Below are 22,705 nucleotides of genomic sequence, written 5' to 3' on the forward strand. Positions count from 1 at the left end.
GGGACAGAGATCCATTAATGAGGCAAGCAAGTATACTAGCTGCTTGCCTGCAGTGCTGCAAACAAACAAGAAACTGTGGGAAACGATATTTCAGTTATTACTCAAATGCATGTTTCATCAGAATATGGTTTTACTTGGAATATGACACAGCTCCCACAATGAAGTATCAAGGCCTTTTGAGAAATATTTAATCACTTGTGACTTTGATGTCTTTAAAGTCACAAGATCTCCAGCTCCATTAAAACATAAGTTATACATAAGTGGTTGGGCAGCATAGAGCATGGTTTTCAAATATTCAGTAACAATACTCAATTTCTGCAAGTAACCATGTGAAAAATCAGTGTTGGGGAAAAGGGTTCAAGATAAACCATAGGTTGTTCAGAGAGGTGTATGCAGTTATATACACAGGTCAGTCACATGCATCCCATTAAATGAAGAACTGGACCCTAAAGGCACATTGGGAATATTGTGTGCAGTTCTGGTCATCCCATTGCAGAAAGGATGTGGAGGTTTTAACGAGGGTGCAGAAAAGGTTCACAAGAATGCTGCCTGGTTTAAACGGTATTGGCTATGAGGACAGATTGGACAAATTTGGATTGTTTTCTCTGGAGCATCAGAGACTGAGGGGAGACCTGATATAATTTTATAAAATTATCAGAGGCTTAGATAGGTGAGAAAAAGGTTTAAAGGAAATGTGTGAGACAAGTATTTTGTTACAGAGAATGGTAGCAGCTTGGAACTTGCTGACGAGGGAAAGGGTACAAGCAGATGCGATAGTGATGTTTAATAGGCTTTTAGGCAGGCACATGAATATTCAGGTGTTGGAGGGATTCATTTGCTGGCAAATGGGATCAGTTGTATTTGGCATCAGTCAGTACAATCATCATGAGCTGACGGGTCTGTTCTTGTCCTATGTTCCATGAAGACACCATGTACTTTGTGCCATTTTGGAGTAGCCTATTTGAACTGAGTCTTTTCTCACAGTGATTGAAGGAGCAACAATGCAGGATTAAATTAAAATTGACATTGTTTCACCCCCGTCCTCCCTTGTCACCTGCACCAATCTGCACAATGATCAACGACAGTAGTCGTCCCCAGGAGTGGAGTTAAGAGAAATACCACTGTGCAGGTTTGCTCAGAGCATGACAAGAGGCTGTAACCAACCTGTACACATTCACACCAAATGCAACAAGAAAACCCACCCATCACAATGCTTCATGAAGAAAACAACTTCTTCAAAAACTATGGCTTTTGAACAAAGATTTAGAGAGCAAAGTTCAGAGACAGCAAAAGTTGATTTAGAGTACCGGAGTTTAGTCTGAATTTGCATGTGTAGTGCAGGTGTTACCGGGGCCAATATGACTGAGGCATTAAACAAAACTTCATAATATCAATTTCACAAAAGATGACAAAAATGTACCAGGAGCAGGAGTTTAAACCAGTTGTTCCTAACCTTTTCCGAATGCAAGCCTCACTTGTTCATGCTCAAGGGTAATATATGCAGCTCCCATAAACGTCAAATATATCACCACTGTTTTTAAGGAATTTGGGTCGCCCCAGGGATTCGAGTCAATATTATTACGGCCAGGGACACTGGGTTGACAGGTATATCTATTCCTCAACTTTTACTTTACTTGTCAACTTTCTAACCAAATTACCTTGATTTTTAATCAGATTCTCTGCTGCCATCCCAATGCTTCACCATTCATCTCAAAATGGAAACTATATCTAAAGGGTTTACCTATGAATAAAATAAATGGCATATTGACAGTAGTCCAGAAAAAGCACCTGAGAAATTCAGGAGACCAACATTTGAAAGAGCCGCAAGCCTGGTGGGCCTACACTACACCAGCACATGCAGAGGGATTCATGAGGATTGTCCAAAATTTCCTAATTTTTACAACAGGTCATGTGCAATAGAAAGTAGCAAATTTACCACCACAACTCAACAGAGGGGAGAGAAAATAAATACTATAGATCAGTCAGTCTGCTTTGTAATTGGGAACATTCTGGAATCCATCGTAAGAGATTTGATGAAATTCTGGGTAATGTTTCAGGTTGAACTTGGACATGACTCACATAGGCCCACAATGGTTATGTTACTTTTCTCTGCACGGATGCTGCCTGTCGTTTGCATTTTCTGTTATTTACTTTTCCAATTTCCAGAATCTGCAGTCTTTTCATTTTCAATCGTAACACGGCATTCAGAAAAAAATATTATTTGACAGAGATCGCATGATATCAATAAAAGTGTTTGACAAATTAATTTTATTTGAGATTGTAAATCGCAAGATAAAAGAGGAGGAACCAGCAGATGTATTACATCTTAATTTTCAAAATGCATGAAATGCCATAGAAAGGCTTGCAATACACCACATGGGGACTTCATCAACGAGCATGGATGATTGGTTAAAGCACAAAAATTGATTGGTATTTTTCGAGTTGGCAGTCTACTCCTGTGGTGTGTCAATGATCAGTGCTAGGCCCAAGTTTTAGTGAAATATTCTGACATCAAGGTGGCCAATGATACAAAGCTGGGAGGGAGAATGAGCTTTGAGAAAGATGCAAATTCTGCAGAGGGATATAGGTCAAGTATATATACACAAGAGAATGGGAAACATAATGTGAAACAGTGCGAGTTTAATCAGTTTGATAGGATGAGAAGTCATTTTTTTTAAATGGTGAGAAACAAAACAATTTTGGTGTGCTGGTTCATGAAGTACAAAAGTATTACCTCCATCACAAAAGCAATTAGGAGGCAACTATAATCCATTTTGGCCGCGACTGTAAGGAGATTGAAGTACTAAAGCCTATATATCAAAGAAGCCAAACACAGATTGGGTGACCTATTTGGGGATTATCTACATTCAGTCCATAGCAGTGACCCTGGATTTCCTGAATTATCTGTTGTTATGACTGATTTGGGCCTTGTGGTGATGAAGGAACAGTAATGTATTTCTAGGTGAGGATGGTATGCAACTTGGAGGGGAACTTTGTGGTGGTTGCATTCCAATCTGCCTGAAACCCTTGTGCTGTGTTATCATAGAGGATGCAGATTTGGAGGTGTTATTGGAGTATCCTGCGAAAATGACTGCACTGATTTTCGTAGGAGGTACATACTGAAGAAGCTTTGTACTAATGGTGGAGGGAACACATTTTAGAGTGGTAGATGGGGATCAAGAAATTGCAGAGAGCTCTAAATGTAGCTCAATGCATCACACACACCAGGCATTACCTACTGTACCCAGGTTTGACATAATTGTATTTATGTATAGTATTATCTGATCTGATTGGATAGCATGGAAAACAAAGCTTTTCGCTGTACCTTGGCACACATGACAGTAATAAACCTAAACCTAAAAGCCAAACACAAGTGGGCTGGTTTGTCTAGATGGTGTTGAGCTCCTTGAGAGTTGCTGCAATTGTGCTCACCCGGCCAATGGGAAGAGAAGCCCATTACACTCTTGACCTACAGATTGTGGATGGTCATTAGGGATGTCGGGTCCAAATCACTTGCCAAAGCTTACCGAACATCCAAAAATATTTATGTCACTAGTCCCATTGAGTTTCAGATCAAAGGTGATCCCTATGAGACTGATGGTGGTGGATACAGTGATTGTAATTCTATGGAACATATTTTGGCAAATGTGGCGACAACAAGCCCATGGGAATGTGGAGGACTGTCACTCCTTTCTCACTGCTGTAATTCAGCTCTCTGGTCTGTGTTTGGACCAAGGATGCCAATAAGGCCTGGAACAGACCAGCCTTAGCAAAACTAAAACTTACCAAGCAAGTTATTGGTAATTAACTATCATCTATAGTAAGTATCACCTTGGTAATAACTAAGAGTAGACTGATAGGCAGGCAGTTAGCAGGATTCAATTTGTCCTGCTTTTTGTGAACAGGTCATAACTGGTCAACTTTTCACATTGTCAGATAGATGCCAGTATTGTAACTGTATTGGAACAGATTGGCTGGGGCCATGAGCCACTATTCAGTGCTCCAGTCAAGATGGTATCTGGTCCTCTAGCCTTTTTTGTATTTAGTGGTCTTAACTGCTTTTAAATATCGCAAGGGCACCAAAATAGAATGAATGGTAATTTAAAAAAAGGAAAGGTTTAATCTGACAGGTGTGCAAAGCTTCACTCACTAAAAGAGCCTTCAAAGCAACCAAACTGCTTGGTCAAGGTTTTGGATATTATATACAGCAACAATCATTGCAAATATATTTAAAAATCTAAAATATTATTTGGAGCAACACTTTCTCCGTTATCTTTGTTGCTCTGTGGTACTGCTTTCAACTCTTCCAGGTCCAAGCAAGAATCGAGAGACCTGATTACAAAAGCCCAGGGTGGCATTTTAATGCATTACTATTGGGATTGGTTTATTGGAGGTAATATCTAATTGTAACCTAAATCTCACTTGCCTGCATTAATTCCATACCCCTCAAGTCCTTGCTCATTCAAGTACCTGTCCAGATGCCTCTGAAATGTCATTACTGTTCCTGTCTCTACCACCTCCTCTGGCCGTTCAGTCTGGATACCAACTATTCTTGATGATAATGTAGACAGTGAAGAAGATTGTTTCACAAAACAACATAGGTCAACTGGGAAAATAAATGGCAGATGGAACTTAACTTCCAGCCTTCCTGGTGCAATACACTGTGAACATGGACTGGATGGAAGGAAGTGACGAGCCTGTAATGGACTGGACTGCATTCTCTGCTCTCTGCAGGTTCAGGCAGTCAAGAGGATAACTGTTGCCAAAGTAAGCTGAGATGCATTCCACCAGAATACTTTCTATCCCGCATTTGCAGTAGTTCAAGAGAATCATTGTGGACATGTTGAATCATCATAGTTCCTAAGAAAAAGCCGATATGCTTTCTTAATCACTGCATCAATGTGAAGAGACCAGGTTAGGTTGCTGGTGATATGGATGCTGAGGACTTTGAAGCTGCTTACCATCACTATAGCAGTTGCTGATGAGGACAGGTTTATGTTCACCCCTTCCCACTTCCTTACGTGATCAAACAATTCTCTTGTCTTGCTGCCATTAATGGCCAGGAAGTTGTCCTAACTCCATGACACAGGTTTTGGATCTATTTCCTGTACTTTGTCTCATCATTGCTGTATTTCCAGCAGGCAACAGTGGTGAACATAAAGATCGAATTGGCGTTATACTTGGCCACACAGCCATGGGTGTACAGGGAGAAGAGCAAGGCACAGGGAGAAGAGCAAGGCACAGGGAATACAAATCTGAGGATCATCAGTGTTGAGAAGGTGCTGACTATCTCTATTCAGTTCTTCCTTTGCTAAGCAAAAATACATCTTGTTTCTCAGAATCCCTTCTAATAATGTTCCCACTACTGATGCAAGACTATGGTTTCTAGTACCCTGACTGATCCCTGCAGCCCTTGTTAAATATAGGGACAAGATTAGTTATTCTCCGGTACCTCACCTGTGACTAACGATGACACAAAACTCTGTGTCAAGTCTCTTGCTATCCCTAACACAACAGGATACACCTGGACAGACTCCAGGGATTTACCCCACTTTATGAACTTCAAGAGCTCTGACAACTCCTCATTTGTAATGGAGATATGCTCCAGGATATCACTGTACCCACTCGAGCTCACATGCTTCCATGTCCGTCTCCACTATAAATACAGATGAGAAACATTCATTTAAGATCTTGCCCATTTCCCTGACTCTACATATGTTACCACACTGATCCTTAAGGGGACCTCTCTCTTGTTTCCCTTCTTAACTTCTAGTAGGTTTAACTGTCACTCTTTTTCCCCTGCATCTGTCCTTGGCATGGCATTGCCAACTCCTCCCCTCAATCCATTACAGTTCTGTTATAAGCAAATTGAGAAATAACTTTATACAATTCAATTGTGACCAACAGGGACACGACTGAAGAAAGGATGCTGCCTGATCCACCGAGTTAGTCCAGCACTTTGTGCCTTTCCAGGAACACTATAACTAGCCTGCTAAATGTACTTTATGGAAGGACCTAGGTTTTACCGAGTACTTGATTCACAACTACCATAAGTCCTGATAACCTTTGCACTGCATTCCCATAAGGACTGTCAGAGACACTGGACAGGTGGGGAATTATTAACCCCCATAAATTACTTCTCTAGACTATGACAGTGCTTTGATCAACATTAAAGAGCAGCAACATGCAGCCTACGTGAGGGTTTAACTTTGTTCTCTTTAGCCTGATTGAACACTGCAATTAGGTAGAATGCTCAACCTCCCTCAGCTGGTGATCAAAATAGTTTGTAATTGCCAATGTGTTGGAAATCCAGAGCACATCAGGAATCCAGGCCTCAACTGCTCAGTTCACTCCATGCAGTGGCTGAGCGCAGATCCATGCACAGAATGTTTAAAAAGCACCAGTAAAATAGTGTTACTGACACTTCATCAACATGATTATATGGTATCTTTGCTCTTGTCTATATATTCATATACTAAAACTCTTGTTTGTTTGTTTGTTCCTGAACTACAGTCAAAACGGTACACGATAGCACGACAGTTTTAGGCCCACCATACTCATCGATGTTCCTTTGGTGCTAATGGAAGAAGCTTCATTGAAATCGGTGTTATATTTTTTGTTATTCATATTTTAGAGTTTAAATCTATCTCCTAAGGAGGGTGGGGGGAGGGTGGAGGGGAGAGGAGGGAGGGAGGGGGAGGGGGTCAGGGAGTGGGGAGCGAGGGGGGAGGAGGGAGGGAGGAGGGAGGGAGGAGGGAGGGAGGAGAGGAGGGAGGAGGGGAGGAGAGGAGGGAGGAGAGGAGGGAGGAGAGGAGGGAGGAGACGAGGGAGTGGGGAGACGGGAGGGGGTAGGAGGAGAGGGTGCTGCACCAATGCAGGAGAGGTTTGGGCCCAACAGGTCCACTTGGTCTAGTTTATTATACATCTCAGGACCAGGGTTTGCATCTGAAGATATTGATATATTATTTAAACTGATGAAGCAGCTTCTCCGGTCTTCACAGTTTGGAAAGATCTCTCACTCGTTGCAGTTCCCTGCAGCCATTAGTTTCATAAAATAAAACAATCTGTCTTGCCAAGAATTAATAAATCATGTAATTTATGGCCTAGGTTCTTTATCAAAGATAGTCTAAGTTGCATATGCAAGGATGCACATGGAAATTAGAGGCATACATGTTGTGGTTTCAGTCACCTGGCTTGTGAGGCAAACCCTGAAGGTCTGCTGTGCTGAAGAACTTCGTCTTAAGTGCTTCTACATACTATTTCCTTCATATTGCTCACTGATTTGAAGCACACTTGTGTCCTTGCTCATATTTGTTACAAATATTTCCGAACACTCAGAATTCTTACTAGAAGCTTCCTAATGTCGATGCAATCCTTCCTCGATGCAACACCTTCCTGATAACCCCTCCAAAGACGTACAGGTATGTAGGTTAATTGGCTGGGTAAATGTAAAAATTGTCCCTAGTGGGTGTAGGATAGTGTTGATATACGGGGATCGCTGGGCGGCACGGACTTGGTGGGCCGAAAAGGCCTGTTTCCGGCTGTATATATATGATATGATATGATATGATATGATAAGTGCCCGGAGAATGCATTAGATCCTGCAGGCAATTTTTCCTTACATATTTAATTCTTCCAATAATGAAAGAGTTTTGCAAAATTTCAACAACAAAGTTGCAGATGAAAATTCACTTAATTTTTTTAATTTCAAATTTTCCATTTTGGTGTGACTTCCTTCACAATTCAAATTATTTAATAATTTAGCAATTCTGTTCAATAATGACTTGGAATTTTCATCAAGTTATGCACATAACCACAAATTGCAAAAAAGGGTAGAGATTCATAAATGAATTTAACTCAAAGATTCTTCATCAGTTTCTCAGTATCTGTGTCCTTACTTGCTTTTGCAGAAGCAGGATTAAAGATTTCAGTGAGTTCTCATTGTCACCTTTACACATCAGACATTTAAGAAGGGTGTAACACATCAGTAAGCTGTGTCCCCCCCGAGTAAATAGCTGTGTTATCACGATGGACAAGTACTTTCTGCTGGATTCCCATCGAATGTGATTTCCCCAAACACAGATTTGACAATTCAATTCTAAAGCTTGTGTACTTCAAGAGAGGAAAGAATCAAGCGAAAAAAACAACAGGGTCGTATGCGTGCAGAAATGGCATGCAAACAGTTCCATTTATCTCCCCCAAAATGGTGAAAATAAGCAGTGTTTGAGCTTCAAATAAACAGTCCAGGAACCCTGAATATGTTATTTTGAGGCTGTCTTTCGGCAGCTGAACGTAACCAGGACTACTACGTGATTTGGGGAGACCGCATACTTTTGTTTCATTTGAAGAAGACAGCTTTTCTTTCAAGAGATAAAAATTTGACTAAGATTCCTGCATTATTAATAAGTTAACCCACACCTTCAAGTGTCACATTTCCCTCTTCACTGGTCATTTCCAGTGTACTTCCCTTGCAACAGACATTTGCACATTTTTAACCTATTCACCTGGACTACTTTGAAACATTTTGAAAAGGTTTGTACGAATCAATGAGTTACCGACAGCAGTTCGTAAAATCAGCTGGTATTGTGCAGCACATAATTCTGTATGTACCTCAATCCATTACCTGCCATCACAAAACATAAACATTTAAACAAAATTCTTCAAGACAATGACGTTGTTTAGAAGTTTCCAACATTAATAGAACTGAAATGTCAAGTTCTTCACTACCCATAATCCAAAGACTAGAAATGACGGTCAAGTTTAAGATTTTGAACGTCAGCCCTATTACAATCATAACATAATTGCAACTTTTTATTCTATTCTCTGAACTATCTCAGGGTTTTGATAAAGATGTTTCAATAAATAAATTAACTCCAGTAATCTATAAAGTTTTCATTCTTAATAGTTGCTAATCTTGAACTTGGCTGAAGTCTTCAAAGTGACAGCTGTGATTTAATCTATTTAATTTAAGATATCAGTTAAATTATTTAAATATATCTATTTAGAAAATCACAAATGTAATTAATTCAATTGTAGTGCAGAGTCTGGAAGCTTTACTCCGAGGTGACCCTTCTGAAGGATATCTTGCCGAATAAATCATACTAGGAGCCAATCTGTAGAGGTCCTGAAGCGGTGGATGCAAGGTTGTATACTTGTTGATCTACTTACCTCACTGTACTGTGACTGGGCTGCATTCTCTAGGTACAGCATGTTTGCAGCTATGTTGATGAGCACTGCTGTGCCGTCCCCTGGCTCCAGATTTGTGCTATGTGTATGGTGGGTCCTTTACTTAAGATTGAGTGAGTGTGTGTGTTTTTAAAGCAGATTCTCTTATATCCAGACCTGGTTGAACAGGTAAAGTGCAAAGGGGTGGGATCTCCAAACCAGCTGCCAGCCAATCTTTCCCAAAGTTCCACCTGAAAATTTTAAACTCACACCAATGGAATTCTCCAGTAGCTAATCTACATATCAGCCTCTCCCCCACTATTATTTTCCTTACTTCCTACTCTTCCCAAACTTTCTCTTTCCCTTCATGAAGATTAATTATCGCTGCAGCTTATTTATTATCGAAGTGACTTTAGGATGCTTCCCTGTCGTTTGTAACCAGATTTGAGTGGAGGTGGGGGGTTTATAGGAGGAGCTCTTTGACAATAAATGCAGCGGTTAATTAGCAAAATCACAGCTCCCCACTGTAGCAGTGCTCCTTCCCGCCTCACCTCCCGCTTCTGCACAATCAACCAGCTAATTGACAACAATAACAGCAGTGACCTCTGCTCTCTGCCTTACTCCAGGCACTAAGTACATTTACTGAAGCTTGTTCTGGAGATACTTATTGTAAACCTGGTTAGAGCCGTAATGTGGTTAAGGCACAATTAAGGAGTAATATACAGGTGAAAAAGTAAAAGACAGGAGCAAGAACTTGGAGAAATTTAAACCAGCAATTCCCTAACTCAAACTGATCAGTTAGAGATAAATGTGTATATTAACCCCTTCATTGCACCATCCTTTTCAACTGTTAGAACTTATTAACATGCTGACTGCAAAGAAGTTTTTTGGATATTATTAAAATTTTCCACCAATTCAATTTTAATGAACTGTGTACCTATCTTACACAGCAGCAATATGAAAACAAGTTCTCTTCCACACACACTGCAGCTCATCAGATTGAATTGGTCCCCAGCTGTACAATTTACAGTGCCCTCCATAATGTTTGAGACAAAGACCCATCATTTATTTATTTGCCTCTGTACTCCATAAGTTGAGATTTGTAATAGAACAAATTACATGTGGTTAAAGTGCACATTGTCCGATTTTAATAAAGGCCATTTTTATACATTTTGGTTTCACCATGTAGAAATTACAGCAGTGTTTATACACTGTCTGCCTGCCCCCCCCCCCCCCCCCACCCCCCACCCAATTTCAGGGCACCATAATGTTTGGGACACAGCAATGTCATGTAAATGAAAGTAGTCATGTTTAGTGGCATATCCCTTGCATGCAATGACTGCTTGAAGTCTACGATTCATGGACATCACCAGTTGCTGGGTGTCTTCTCTGGTGATGCTGTGCCAGGTCTGTATTGCAGCCATCTTTAGCTTATGCTTGTTTTGGGGGCTAGTCCCATTCCGTTTTTTCTTCAGCATATAGAAGGCATGCTCAATTGGGTTCAGATCAGGTGATTGACTTGGCCACTCAAGAATTGACCATTTTTTAGCTTTGAAAAACTCCTTTGTTGCTTTAGCAGTATGTTTGGGATTATTGTCTTGCTGTAGACTGAACTGCCGGCTAATGAGTTTCAAGGCATTTGTTTGAACTTGAGCTGATAGGATGTGTCTACACACTTCAGAATTCATTATGCTACTACCATCAGCAGTTGTATCATCAATGAAGATAAGTGAGCCAGTACCTTCAGCAGCCATTCATGCCCAGGCCATAACACCCCCACTACTGTGTTTCACAGATGTGGTGGTATGCTTTGGATCTTGGGCAGTTCCTTCTTTCCTCCAAAATTTGCTCTTGCCATCACTCTGATGTAAATTAATCTTCGTCTCATCTGTCCACAAGACCTTTTTCCAGAACTGTGGTTGCTCTTTTAAGTGTTTCTTGGCAAACTGTAACCTGGCCATCCTACTTTTGCGGCTAACCAGTGGTTTGCATCTTGCAGTGTAGCCTCTGTATTTCTGTTCATGAAGTCTTCTGTGGACAGTGGTCATTGACAAATCTACACCCGACTCCTGCAGAGTGTTTCCGATCTGTCGGACAGGTGTTGGGGAATTTTTCTTTATTATAGAGAATTCTTTTGTCATCAGCTGTGGAGGTCTTCCTTGGCCTGCCAGTCCCTTTGCGATTACTAAGCTCACCAGTGCTCTCTTTCTTCTTAATGATATTCCAAACAGTTGATTTTGGTAAGCCTAAGGTTTGGCTGATGTCTTTAACAGCTTTATTCGTGTTTCTCATAATGGCTTCTTTGACTTTCATTGGCACAATTTTGGTCCTCATGTTGATAAACAACAATAAAAGTTTTCAAAGGTGATGGAAAGACTGGAGGAAAGACTAGGTGCTGAGAGCTCTCTTATACCTGCATGATGGAGGCATTTAAACACACCTGAGCAATTACAAACACCTGAGAAGCCATGTGTACCAAACATTATGGTCTCCTGAAATGGGAGGACTATGTATAAACACTGCTGTAATTTCTTCAAGGTGAAACCAAAATGTATAAAAATACCATTTAATAAAATCTTACAATATGCAATTTAACCACATTTTATTTTTTCTATTACAAATCTCAAATTGTGGAGTACAGAGGCAAATAAATAAATGATGGGTCTTTGTCACAAACATTCTCGATTAAGCTGCAACACGATTTCATAAACCAGAAACTGGGTCTGGATTATCCAGGACTCACTGATAAAAGGAGTGGATGTGAGAGAAGTGGTGAGACATGGTGTGGAAGGGCACAGTGACACTAGTTCCAGAACTCAGCCACATTGCTGAGCTGCTGGCGAACAGAACTGAGTAGGTTGTGGCAGAAGCGCTGCAAACCTCAGCTGCCAAGCAGCTACTCGGATTGGCACACATCTGGAACCAGTGAATGGTGAAGACAAAAAAAAAACTATAATCTCAATAAAATATTTGAAAAGCCACAAGCCCCCAAAACATGTTGAATTGTAAAGATGACTCTGAGACAGGAAGGTGACGCCATAATGAGTTGAAGATGAATTGTTCTACAAGAAATGAGTCATCCACAATGGTTTCAAAATCACAAATAAGGAAATAAAATCAGCACCTGAAAATGTTGTGCTGCTGCATTTCTCCGTAAAACCATCAAGACGTCCAAACTTTTCATAGTCCTTCAATCTTCATCAAGGTTATTTCCATTCATAGTGGGCAAGGTTCTGGGGCTAGTTTCCCCCTTTCCCTGAAACTTTTGCTTGTGTCATTGGAAACTAAACACTAAAGTTCAAAAATAAAGAGGGCACCAATTGTGCAATGTAGCTGACTTAGAGATAACGAACCATCTACTTCACAGTCAACAAATACACAATTCATAGGAAGTAGATTGCATATTTAGCACCAAGCATACAAGTTGTTGTTAACTGATGAAGCAGTTGCTGAACATTGATGGAAGGGATGGATGATATCAGGAAGGGTTTGTGGAAATATAACTTTATGGAATAAACACACTAGCAAAATACAACTATGAGCAAGAAGCCTGCACTAACTCTGGGCTGAGGGATAGCCCTGGGCTATTCAAAGAGCAGTCCATGAGAAAGTGACACTGAGAAATAAAAGTGTAAAGGACTAATGCAGTGGGACAATGATCAACTTACTTGCTTGAATTGTTAAGATAATTTTAGTCAAATGGGGGGCTCCCAACTACCATGCAATTTTTAATTGCTGGTTTCTCGTGTGGCAAAGTCATTTACAAGGTCAATCAGAGGCTATGTGATGTGTACAGGGTGTGCACATAGTCTGCCTTTCACACACACCAGTTTGCTGACTGCGGACACTCGGAAAAAAGGTTACATCGATTTAGGAGTTCCTTTAATACAACCCCAACCTGTACTGTAAAAAACAGTGTAGAAAACAATTTAAATATTTCTGATGTTTAAGACAGTTCTAATGAAGGGCCATCAAAATGACCCACTAATTCTCTTCCTCTCTCCACATTTGCAGCCTGGTCAGATGCGTATGTCCAGCATTCTCAGTTTTCATGAATCCAGGAATTGTTTTTTAACTAAGATGCAAGAGAAGCAAAGCAAGATTGTAGCACCAAGAGGAGCAACACTGTGTTGTGGGTAGAAAGCCGTATATTTGGTCCATTTGGAAGCAGCCCATTCAGCTTTGGCCACTAAAGAATGAAGATGGAGGGACAGCAAGCAAGGCCAGCTCATGGGGGGGAGGGAGGCATACACAGAAATACTTAACATTGCAAATCCTCGGTTACTCTGAATGGTCAGACATCTAAGAATTTGCTGGTCGCTCTCCCAACAATGATCAGGACTGAACCTGTTACTTGCTGCTTCCTGCCCTCACTCTAGCTACAGTAAATATGTCTCACCACAGTGAAAGTCAGCAAGCCTTTCAAAGGAAGGCGCGTGCACTTGAACTGTACAGATCCAATGTTCAAACAGGACAAGAGCTATGCACTGAAGAATTGATTCAAGGTACAATATCTTTTGGCTAAGAGTTTAAATTAAAGACATTGAATCTCCTCATCCTAAACTCTGGAATGAGCACCACTGGCACTCCAGCCCTGAGGAGTCAACATAGTAGAGTCCAGCTTCTGACCTTTGCTCATACCTCAAGTTATTCAGAAGTCCAAGGCATATATTCACTCACTGAGGGATGCTGTACACTTAGCCCCCATTCTGTGAGCAGCACAGGCAAGGTATACCATATCTCCAGTCAGAACTGAATGCATCTGCTAATGTTATACCCAAGCACTTATATTTACTCAAATCATCAACAAACAAGCAGTTACATTCCACAGTTGCATTTGCACGTTTTAGTAGTTTATCCCTGGGACTACCTGTGACCCTGCTGGACTCTGCCCCTCCTTGTTGGTCCTACACTTCACTGAAGTCACAGAGACAGTTCCAACAAAAGCATCGACTCATGGGTGTTCCCCTGCACAGTTGTGCCGCTGTAGTTAGTTAATCTGTCAAAAATGTAGGCTGGAGGCACTCCCTTTATTCTGCACTCCCATCCTTTTAATGCAGCAGCAGAATTCACAGCAAGCTGAAATTTACACATTCACATCGACTTGCAATGCAGTACAAACCAAACAACCGCATGCAAAATAATCACTCCTATGCTTAACCTCAGATGGTTCAAAGATGATTTAGTTGAGGTGTTAAATTCAGATACTGTAGATGCAGAAAAGTTCTTTCAGAGGGAGGAGGTTGGTGACTAGAGGTTTATGGTGATTGCTTGAGACAGCAGAGGGATTCGAGAATTTTAGTAGTGAGTGGCTGTGATTTGGATTGAGATGCATGAATGATGGTGATGGCAGATTCAACAGGAACTGCCAAGAGCGTTGACAAATATTTTAAGGGAAAAAAACATGGATCTGAGGAAAAAGTGAGAGGGGGGACAAATTAGATAAACATTTCAAAGAATCAGCAGAAGCACAATCCCAATGCCCTGCTCCTGTAAATTACACATGAAGCAGATATGAACCCAACGACAATCAACAATCGTGATAGCCGTGATCGACAATCATCCTACTGATACTCAGAGGTGGGTGGCTACCTTCTGAAGGCCACTTTCATGAGGAGAGACAGAAGGAAACATACTCTTTACAATCTACTTCAGAGACTTGAGCATCAAACCTAAGCTACTGCCTTAGTATGGCACCAATTACTGCTGCAATGTCAGAGATATATGGAGGGTGTGACACACTCTGAGGGATAACATTAATCACTGGTCATACTATTAAAGAGGCATTGCTGGGTGAGTGTTTTCCTGTCAAAGGCACAGTGATAAGTGCACACCCTACTATTGGAAGGGCAGGGCTGAGGGAGTGACTCACTGTCAGAGCTGCAGGACTGAGAGACTATGCATGGTAAATTCTGATAATTATTTATTTAAATCTTTTCTATATGGATTTTTATTCTCTGACTTATCCTATTAATCATTCCATCATTTAAAATCTCGCCCTCCAAACAATTCTACTCTTGCTCTTTCTTCTCTCCACCCCCCCTTCTCCGCCTCTTATAATAGTTTTCCAGTTCAGTGGAAATACCACTGATGTTATCTATTTCCCTCTCTACAGATACCATCTCCCCTTTGCCAAAGCAATTTTGTCCTTTTCTTTCTCCTTTGGATCCCAAGATTTTTAGCATAATACGATTAGACTGCACTGGACAGGAAACTATACGGAGATGCCTAAGCATGGCATGAATACAAGTCTGCAGCTCGATTGAGTGCGACCTGTGAAGAATGCAGTTACAAACCCACTGAAACAGAACACACCACCCAAACCTGGATGTATATAGTCTTTCATTCATTGTCCAGTGGTAAAAGGCTGATATTTCTCACCTAGCATCATCAAAGTCCCTTGGACCTGCACTAGGTAATGGGATGACTGTGGATATCATGACCAGCGAGTGTGGACAGTGGAACCCCCTTTATATCAGCATGTTGCATTTCAATTCACAGTCATTAGTTCATTCTCCTTTTCATGTGTGGTTAAATGAAGGTTGCAATCAGTAGATGTCAACATTTTACAATTATACAACAGATTGAGAATTAGGGCATTCTGACTGGTGTCCTACTCTCAGCTCCCACAATATCAGGCTCAACAAAGATGTCTTTCCACATCACATCAATGAGCCAGAACAGTCATCCCCAACTGACAGTGCTGGGGTTAGGTTAGGGGTTTTAGGCTGTACTTTTCATATGGAGTTTTATTCAGAAGGATGGATTTGAATCCTCAACCAAATTCTGCCAACTTTGACTCGGGATCCAACTGATACTGGACCACATACCTTCAGGGTGAACGATGAAAGGATGAGTGATGAGAGTCATAGTCATTCAACTGTAGAAATATACCTAGGTCTATGGTGAGGCACATTGTCAAAGCATGAAACACGAGGGGTGCTCAAAACAGTCCAAAACAGAGGCTCAAAGGAGGGTCTAACAGAGGTAACGGACGTAGTTGGTGAAGGGTTCTGGGGAAAGGGTAATTCCTCGAGCGGGAAGAACACTTTTGCAACGTTGTACCTTTCACAATCACAGCTTGTTCTCGAGCTTTAAACCGAATGAAATGCAAGGCACATAGGATAATTGCCTTCATTAACTGAGGCATAGAATACAAGAAGAGTGATGTTATAGTAAAACAATACAAAACATTGGTTGGATCACTGCTGGACTGTTGTGGTCACCACACCTTAAGAAGGATACAAAGGATACTAAAGAACACAAATTGCTCCTTTTTTTATGTAAACCAGCATCTGGAGTTCCTTATTTCTACAAAGGATTCAAAGCAGATTCACCAGGATGTTGCTTTCAGTTGTGAGGAGAGGCTGGATAGGCTGGTGTTCCTTGCAGCAGAGAGAGTATTTGTAAAATGAGTGGCAGAGGTTGGCTGGACAGTGGTAAGCGTGTTTAAATACACAAAACAAAGGTTTAAGATTAGGGGCAAATGATTTGAAGAAATTTGAATAATTCTTTCACCCAGATGATGGTTGAATTCCAGGGAGGATTCAGGAAGTCTCACTACTCAAGAAGCATTAAGATGAGGTTTGGTTTATTGTTATCGACCAAGTGCTGGAAAATGGTACTCGAGGACTGGCTAGGACCCAGCCAATATCTTTGGTGTACGACTCCTCAATTTTTTTTTTTTTTTGCACCAACCTTAACAGCAAAGGAAAAATTACATCTGAACACCTAACTGGGAGGAACACTGAATTAGGGTCAATATAAGGTTAATATTATTAACATTAATGTAAACACTACAGTAAGGATAAAAATCCAGATGGTATCCATGATAAAGGAAGTAGGTGGAGGAATGATAGATACTCTGACTATGTCTCTCATAATTCTGGGACTACTCCTTTTGGGTGGAAAATTGTGTCTATAACCCCTATTTAAGCACATTGTTAGTCTATAATTAAGGCTGGAATAACTGAACACCATATCAAGGAACAGTTATCAGAGGGAGCCTGCACAGATCTGTAAAGAATAGGTCACATCTATCAAATCTGAAATTTTAAGGAGGTTTTTTTTATCTCCTCATTTTTTTGGGGGACCCGGACATTATTGGCAAGACCAGTGTTTATTAAACTCAAAAACATGCAGCTGATGGAAATCCGTAATAAAAATGGAAAAAGCTGGAAATGTTCAGCAGGTTAGGGGGTATCTGTGGGAAGAGAAACAGTTAATGTTTCAGTTCTGAGACCCTTTGTCACACTGGGAAAGAGAGAAAATTATTTTTCAATATTGAACCACTGCTGTGTTTGTGATGAGTGTGCTACCAGAGTGATGTTGGGAGGGTATTCCAGGATTCCAGCCAATCTAGATGGTTGAGGCACATGGGACCTAGTACAAGCAGGCTAATTGGATACAAAATGTGCTCGTTGTTAGGTTGCAGAGGGTGGTGGATGGTTATGGGTATTTATCTGACTGGAAATTTGTGACCAGTGGTGTACCATGTGGATCGGTGCTAACACCTTTGGAGTGAAGGCTAAGGGTTAACCTGATGGGTATAAAACATGACGAAAGACATAGAAAAGCCTCATGGTCAAATGCTGTCTCCCATGATAGGAACAGCAAAGACAAGAGAACATAGATTTAAAGGTGAGAGGAAGGAGTTTTAATGGAAATTTGAGGGGTATGTTTTTATTTAAAAGCAGAGTGGTTAATATCTGGAATGTGTTGCCAGAGGACGTGGTGGAATCAGATACAATTACTGCATTTATGAAGCATTTAGACTGACACTTAAATAGGCATGGCATAGAGGAATTGGACCAAACGTGGGCAAATGTGATTTGTATAGATGGACAAAGCGGTCAGCATGGAAGTGGTGGGCCAAAGGGCCCATTTTTTGTGCTGTACAACTCGACGATACCATTAACAATCAGTGATCTAATTCACATTACAACCAAGGAACAGCAGTGCGACTGCAAACTGTCGGTGCAAAACCATGTCACCATGGGTTGCCGGACAAGGCAATGACAACCACCACAAGCGGTGCAGGTCCGAACCATGTTTGTACCACAAACCTTCAAATAAATTGAGGGAGCCGTCTCTGTGCACCCATGTTAAATAGTGATTCTATCTAAAAAAGTGAGGTTTGTGATAGGAAGAAATCAGCTCAGTTTCTGAGATGAATATCAGCATGACCAAGTGTAATGTGGTAACTTGCAGCCACCAAAACATGTTCAAAAACAAACCGTTTAGGGTAAAGCTTCATTCACTCTTGTCCTTCAGGAAGAGATTGCTGCCTGCACAGATTTATTTTTCTCTTAGGCGGTTCAGCATTGAGTCGCGGGGTAGAAGGACGATAAACTGTTTTTGTTTTACTCCAAAGTCAGACATTCAGTTTATAGCGTGGTATTGGTTTATTATTGTCATGTGTATTGAGTAAATTGAAAAGCTTTATTTGATGACTAACCAGTGAAATGATACTATGCACAAGTAAAATGAAACCATGCACAAGTAGTACAAGAAGAAATAATCAGAGTACAGAATATAATGCTACAGGATTACAGCCATAGAGAAAGTGCAGATTAAAAAAGGAAAATGTAGGTGGGGAGATTGAGAATACACCATTAGTTTATGGGAGGACTAGTCAGTAGGCTGATAATAGAGAGGAAGTGGCTATTCCAGTCTGGTAGTGCATGATTTCAAGCTTTTGTACCTTTTCTTCAAAGGGGGAGGAGAGAAGAGGGGATGATCAGAGTGTAAATGGTCCTTGATTTTTTTGGGCTTCTTTCCCAAGGCAGCGCAAAGTGGAGATGGTCAATGGAGGTGTGGAGAGTGGGGGCTGAATTGTGTGATGAACTGCACAGCGTCCACAGCTCTCTGCAATTGGTTGCCGTCTTAGGCAGAACCGTGGCCAATCCAAGCTGTGATACATTCTAAAAGGATATTTTCTACAGAGCATGTGTAGAAATCCTTTCCTTTGTGAGAGGCCACAAGCAACACTGAAAGGGGAAGTGACAGGATGTGTTACAAGGACAGAAGAGTTACTGAGAGACTGGCCTGCACAAAATACACCTCAGCATGGTACAGTACATGTAATTTTATGAACATAAGTCACACTGCTTTAGATACAGTGCCCTCCAAAATGTTTGGGATAAAGACCCATCATCTGTTTATTTGCCTCTGTACTGCACAATTTGAGATTCGTAATAGAAAAAAATCACGTGGCTAAAGTGCACATTGTCAGATTTTAATAAAAGACCATTGTTATACATTTTGGTTTCACCATGTAGAAATTACAGCAGTATTTAGACATAGTCCCCCCATTTCAAGGCACCATAATGTTTGGGACACAGCAATGTCATGTAAATGAAAGTGGTCATGTTTAGTATTTTTTTGCATATTCTTTGCATAAAATGACTGCTTGAAATCTGCAATTCATGGACATCACCAGTTGCTGGGTGTCTTTGCTGGTGATGCTCTGCCAGGCATGTATTGCAGCCATCTTTAGCATGCTTGTTTTGGGGGCTAGACCCCTTCAGTTTCCTCTTCAGCATATAAAAGGCATACTCAATTGGGTTCAGATCGGGTGATTGACTTGATCATTCAAGAATTTACCATTTTTTAGCTTTGGAAAACCTCTGTTGCTTTTGCGGTATGTTTGGGATCATTGTCTTGCTGCCGGCCATTGAGTTTTGAGGCATTTGTTTGAACCTGAGCAGATAGGATGTGTCTATACACTTCAGAATTCATTATGCTACTACCATCAGTAGTTGTATCATCAATGAAGATAAGTGAGCCAGTACCTTCAGCAGCCATACATGCCTAGGACATGTTTCACAGATGAGGTGATATGCTTTGGATCTTGGCCAGTTCCTTCTCTCCTCCATACATTGCTCTTGCCTTCACTCTCATATAAGTTAATCTTCATCTCATCTGTCCACAAGACCTTTTCCAAGAACTGTGGTTGTTCTTTTAAGTACTCCTTGGCAAACTGTAACCTAGCCATCCTATTTTTGCGGTTAACCAATGGTTTACATCTTGCAGTGTAACCTCTGTATTTTTGTACATGAAGTCTTCTGCGGACAGTGGTCTTGACAAATCCACACCCGACTCCTGAAGAGTGTTTCTGATCTGTCGGACAGGTGTTGGGTGATTTTTCTTTATTATAGAGATAATTCTTTTGTCATCAGCTGTGGAGGTCTTCCTTGGCCTGCCAGTCCCTTTGCGATTACTAAGCTCACCAGTGCTCTCTTTCTTCTTGATGATATTCCAAACAGTTGATTTTGGTAAGCCTAAGGTTTGGCTGATGTCTCTAACAGCTTTATTCGTGTTTCGCATAATGGCTTCTTTGACTTTCATTGGCACAACTGGTCCTCATGTTGATAAACAGCAATAAAAGTTTCCAAAGGTGATGGGAAGACTGGAGAAAAGACGGTGCCGAGAGCTCTCTTATACTTGCATGAAGGAGGCATTTAAACACACCTGAGCAATTACAAACACCTGTGAAGCCATGTGTCCCAAACATTATGGTGCCCTGAAATGTAGGGACTATGTACAAACACAGCTGTAATTTCTACATGGTGAAACCAAAATGTATAAAAATACCCTTTAATAAAATCTGACAATATGTACTTTAACCACATGTGATTTTTTCTACTACAAACCTCAAATTGTGGAGTACAGAGGCAAATAAATAAATGATGGGTTTTTGTCCCAAACATTATGGAGGGCAATGTCAGCAGAACGTACTGTAGGATGCCTTGAGACAAAGTACGAATACAAGTATGTTCTTTCATTAATCACGCCGTCATCTTATATACACCGAGGAGCCAAAACATTATGACCACTGACCGATGAAATTAATAACATTGATTATCTTGTTACAATGGCACCTGTCAAGGGGTGGGATATATTAGGCAGCAAGTCAACAGTCAGTTCTTGAAGTTGATGTGTTGGATGCAGGAGAAATGGGCAAGAGTAAAGACCTGAGCAACTTTGGTAAGGGCCAAATTGTTATGGTCAGACGACTGGGTCAGAGCATCTCTGAAACAGTAAGGCTTGTAGGGTGCTCCCAGTCAGCAGTGGCGAGTACCTACCGACAGTGGTCTCAGGAAGGACAAATCACAAACCGGCGACAGAGTGTTGGGCACCCAAGGCTCATCGATGCGCGAGGGCAACGAAGGCTATCCCGTCTGGTCCGAACCAACAGAAGGTCTACTGTGGCACGTCACAGAAAATCTTAATGGTGGTCACAGGAGGAATGTGTCACAATACATTGTGCATCGCACCCTGCTGTGTATGGGCCTGCGTAGCCGCAGAACAGTCAGAATGTCCATGATGACCCCTGTCTACCATCGAAAGCGCCTACATTGGGCACGCATGCGTCGGAACTGGATCTTAGAGCAGTAGAAGAAGGTTGCCTGGTCCAATGAGTCCCGTTTTCTTTTAGATCACATGGATGGCCGAGTACGTGTGCGCCGTTTACCTGGGGAAGTGATGGCACCAGGATGCACTGTGGGAACATCAAGGCCACATACATGGAGCCCACATGATCCTACATCTGTGACAGGAAGAGTGAACCACCTTATTCAACCTATCTGTCCACCCCACCAGCATCACCTGTCTGCCTACCTTCGGCAGAGCAATCCCCACACTGGCCTCATCAGCCACCTCAGAAAGCCCAGACCAGAAAATCTGCAGAAGCAAGTCTGCTGTTATTGCTCTCACTGACAGCGTTTGGTGAAATCAACGAGATCAGCAACAAAAACAGATCAGCAACAGTACTGGGGTAACTCAATGGGTCAGGCTGCAACTCTGGAGAAAAAGGATGGGCGACGTTTCGGGTTGGGACCCTTCTTCAGACTGTACTTTGTGTCTATCTATGGTATAAACTGAAATCTGGGGTTCTTTGTTTCTACATTTTGTCAGCAAAGAGTAACTGTACTTTGCAGGAAGAAATTCATTTTGGTTTCCCAAAATAAAACGGAAACCATGATTTTATGCAACAGCTATTGAGTATTGAAAGTAAAGTTTCACTCAAAGAGAATTTCACTTCCCTTTCAGTAAGCAAAACATTTCATTGGGATTAATCAAGGAAGTTGCAGCATTGCAACTTAAATGGTGACGTTAAAAAAGATTTTTTTGAAAAATACTTTTGGAATTATCTTCAGATCTGAACCAGGGCATCAGCCATTTGGTGTAAGTGCATTATTATATTTCTCCTCATTCCTTTTTGTTGCAGTTGCCACTGTTTATGCTAAATTCTTTCGTGTTATTTGCACTCCTCACCCCTACAAACAGGGATATTTAAGAATATCTGACAAATGCCACAGACACAGTTCAGCTCCCAGATAGGCAGGTGTTGTCAGAATTCTGTGCCTCAAGCTAGTAAAAAAGGCATTTCAGATTAAACAAATGCTACAAAAGCAATCACCTCCCACATCACTAAACCCTGCCGATGCAAGCTGTATTCAAATGAGGAGTCCTGTGCTGGCACACCCACATAGACAGACTCTGCTGTTCTTTTGCACACTGAGATCTTTCAAACTTT

The 22,705-nt window shown here is 41.2% G+C and overlaps 1 protein-coding gene across 5 annotated transcripts in view; it reads right to left on the reverse strand.

The window, feature by feature from the left end:
- tp63 (tumor protein p63) overlaps nucleotides 1–22,705 on the reverse strand; it is a 143,584-nt gene that overhangs the window by 59,893 nt on the left and 60,986 nt on the right. The window contains exon 1 of one of the 5 annotated variants that reach the window (XM_078410588.1): nucleotides 12,290–12,313. The exons of the other annotated variants lie outside the window; for them this stretch is intronic. The gene's annotated coding sequence lies outside the window, so the exon portion shown is untranslated. Of the gene's footprint in view, nucleotides 1–12,289; nucleotides 12,314–22,705 lie in introns of those variants that run through there. 5 annotated transcript variants of the gene reach the window in all.

The sequence above is a fragment of the Rhinoraja longicauda genome, chromosome 13 (genome assembly GCF_053455715.1).
Source record: "Rhinoraja longicauda isolate Sanriku21f chromosome 13, sRhiLon1.1, whole genome shotgun sequence".
Classification (NCBI taxonomy): domain Eukaryota; kingdom Metazoa; phylum Chordata; class Chondrichthyes; order Rajiformes; family Arhynchobatidae; genus Rhinoraja; species Rhinoraja longicauda.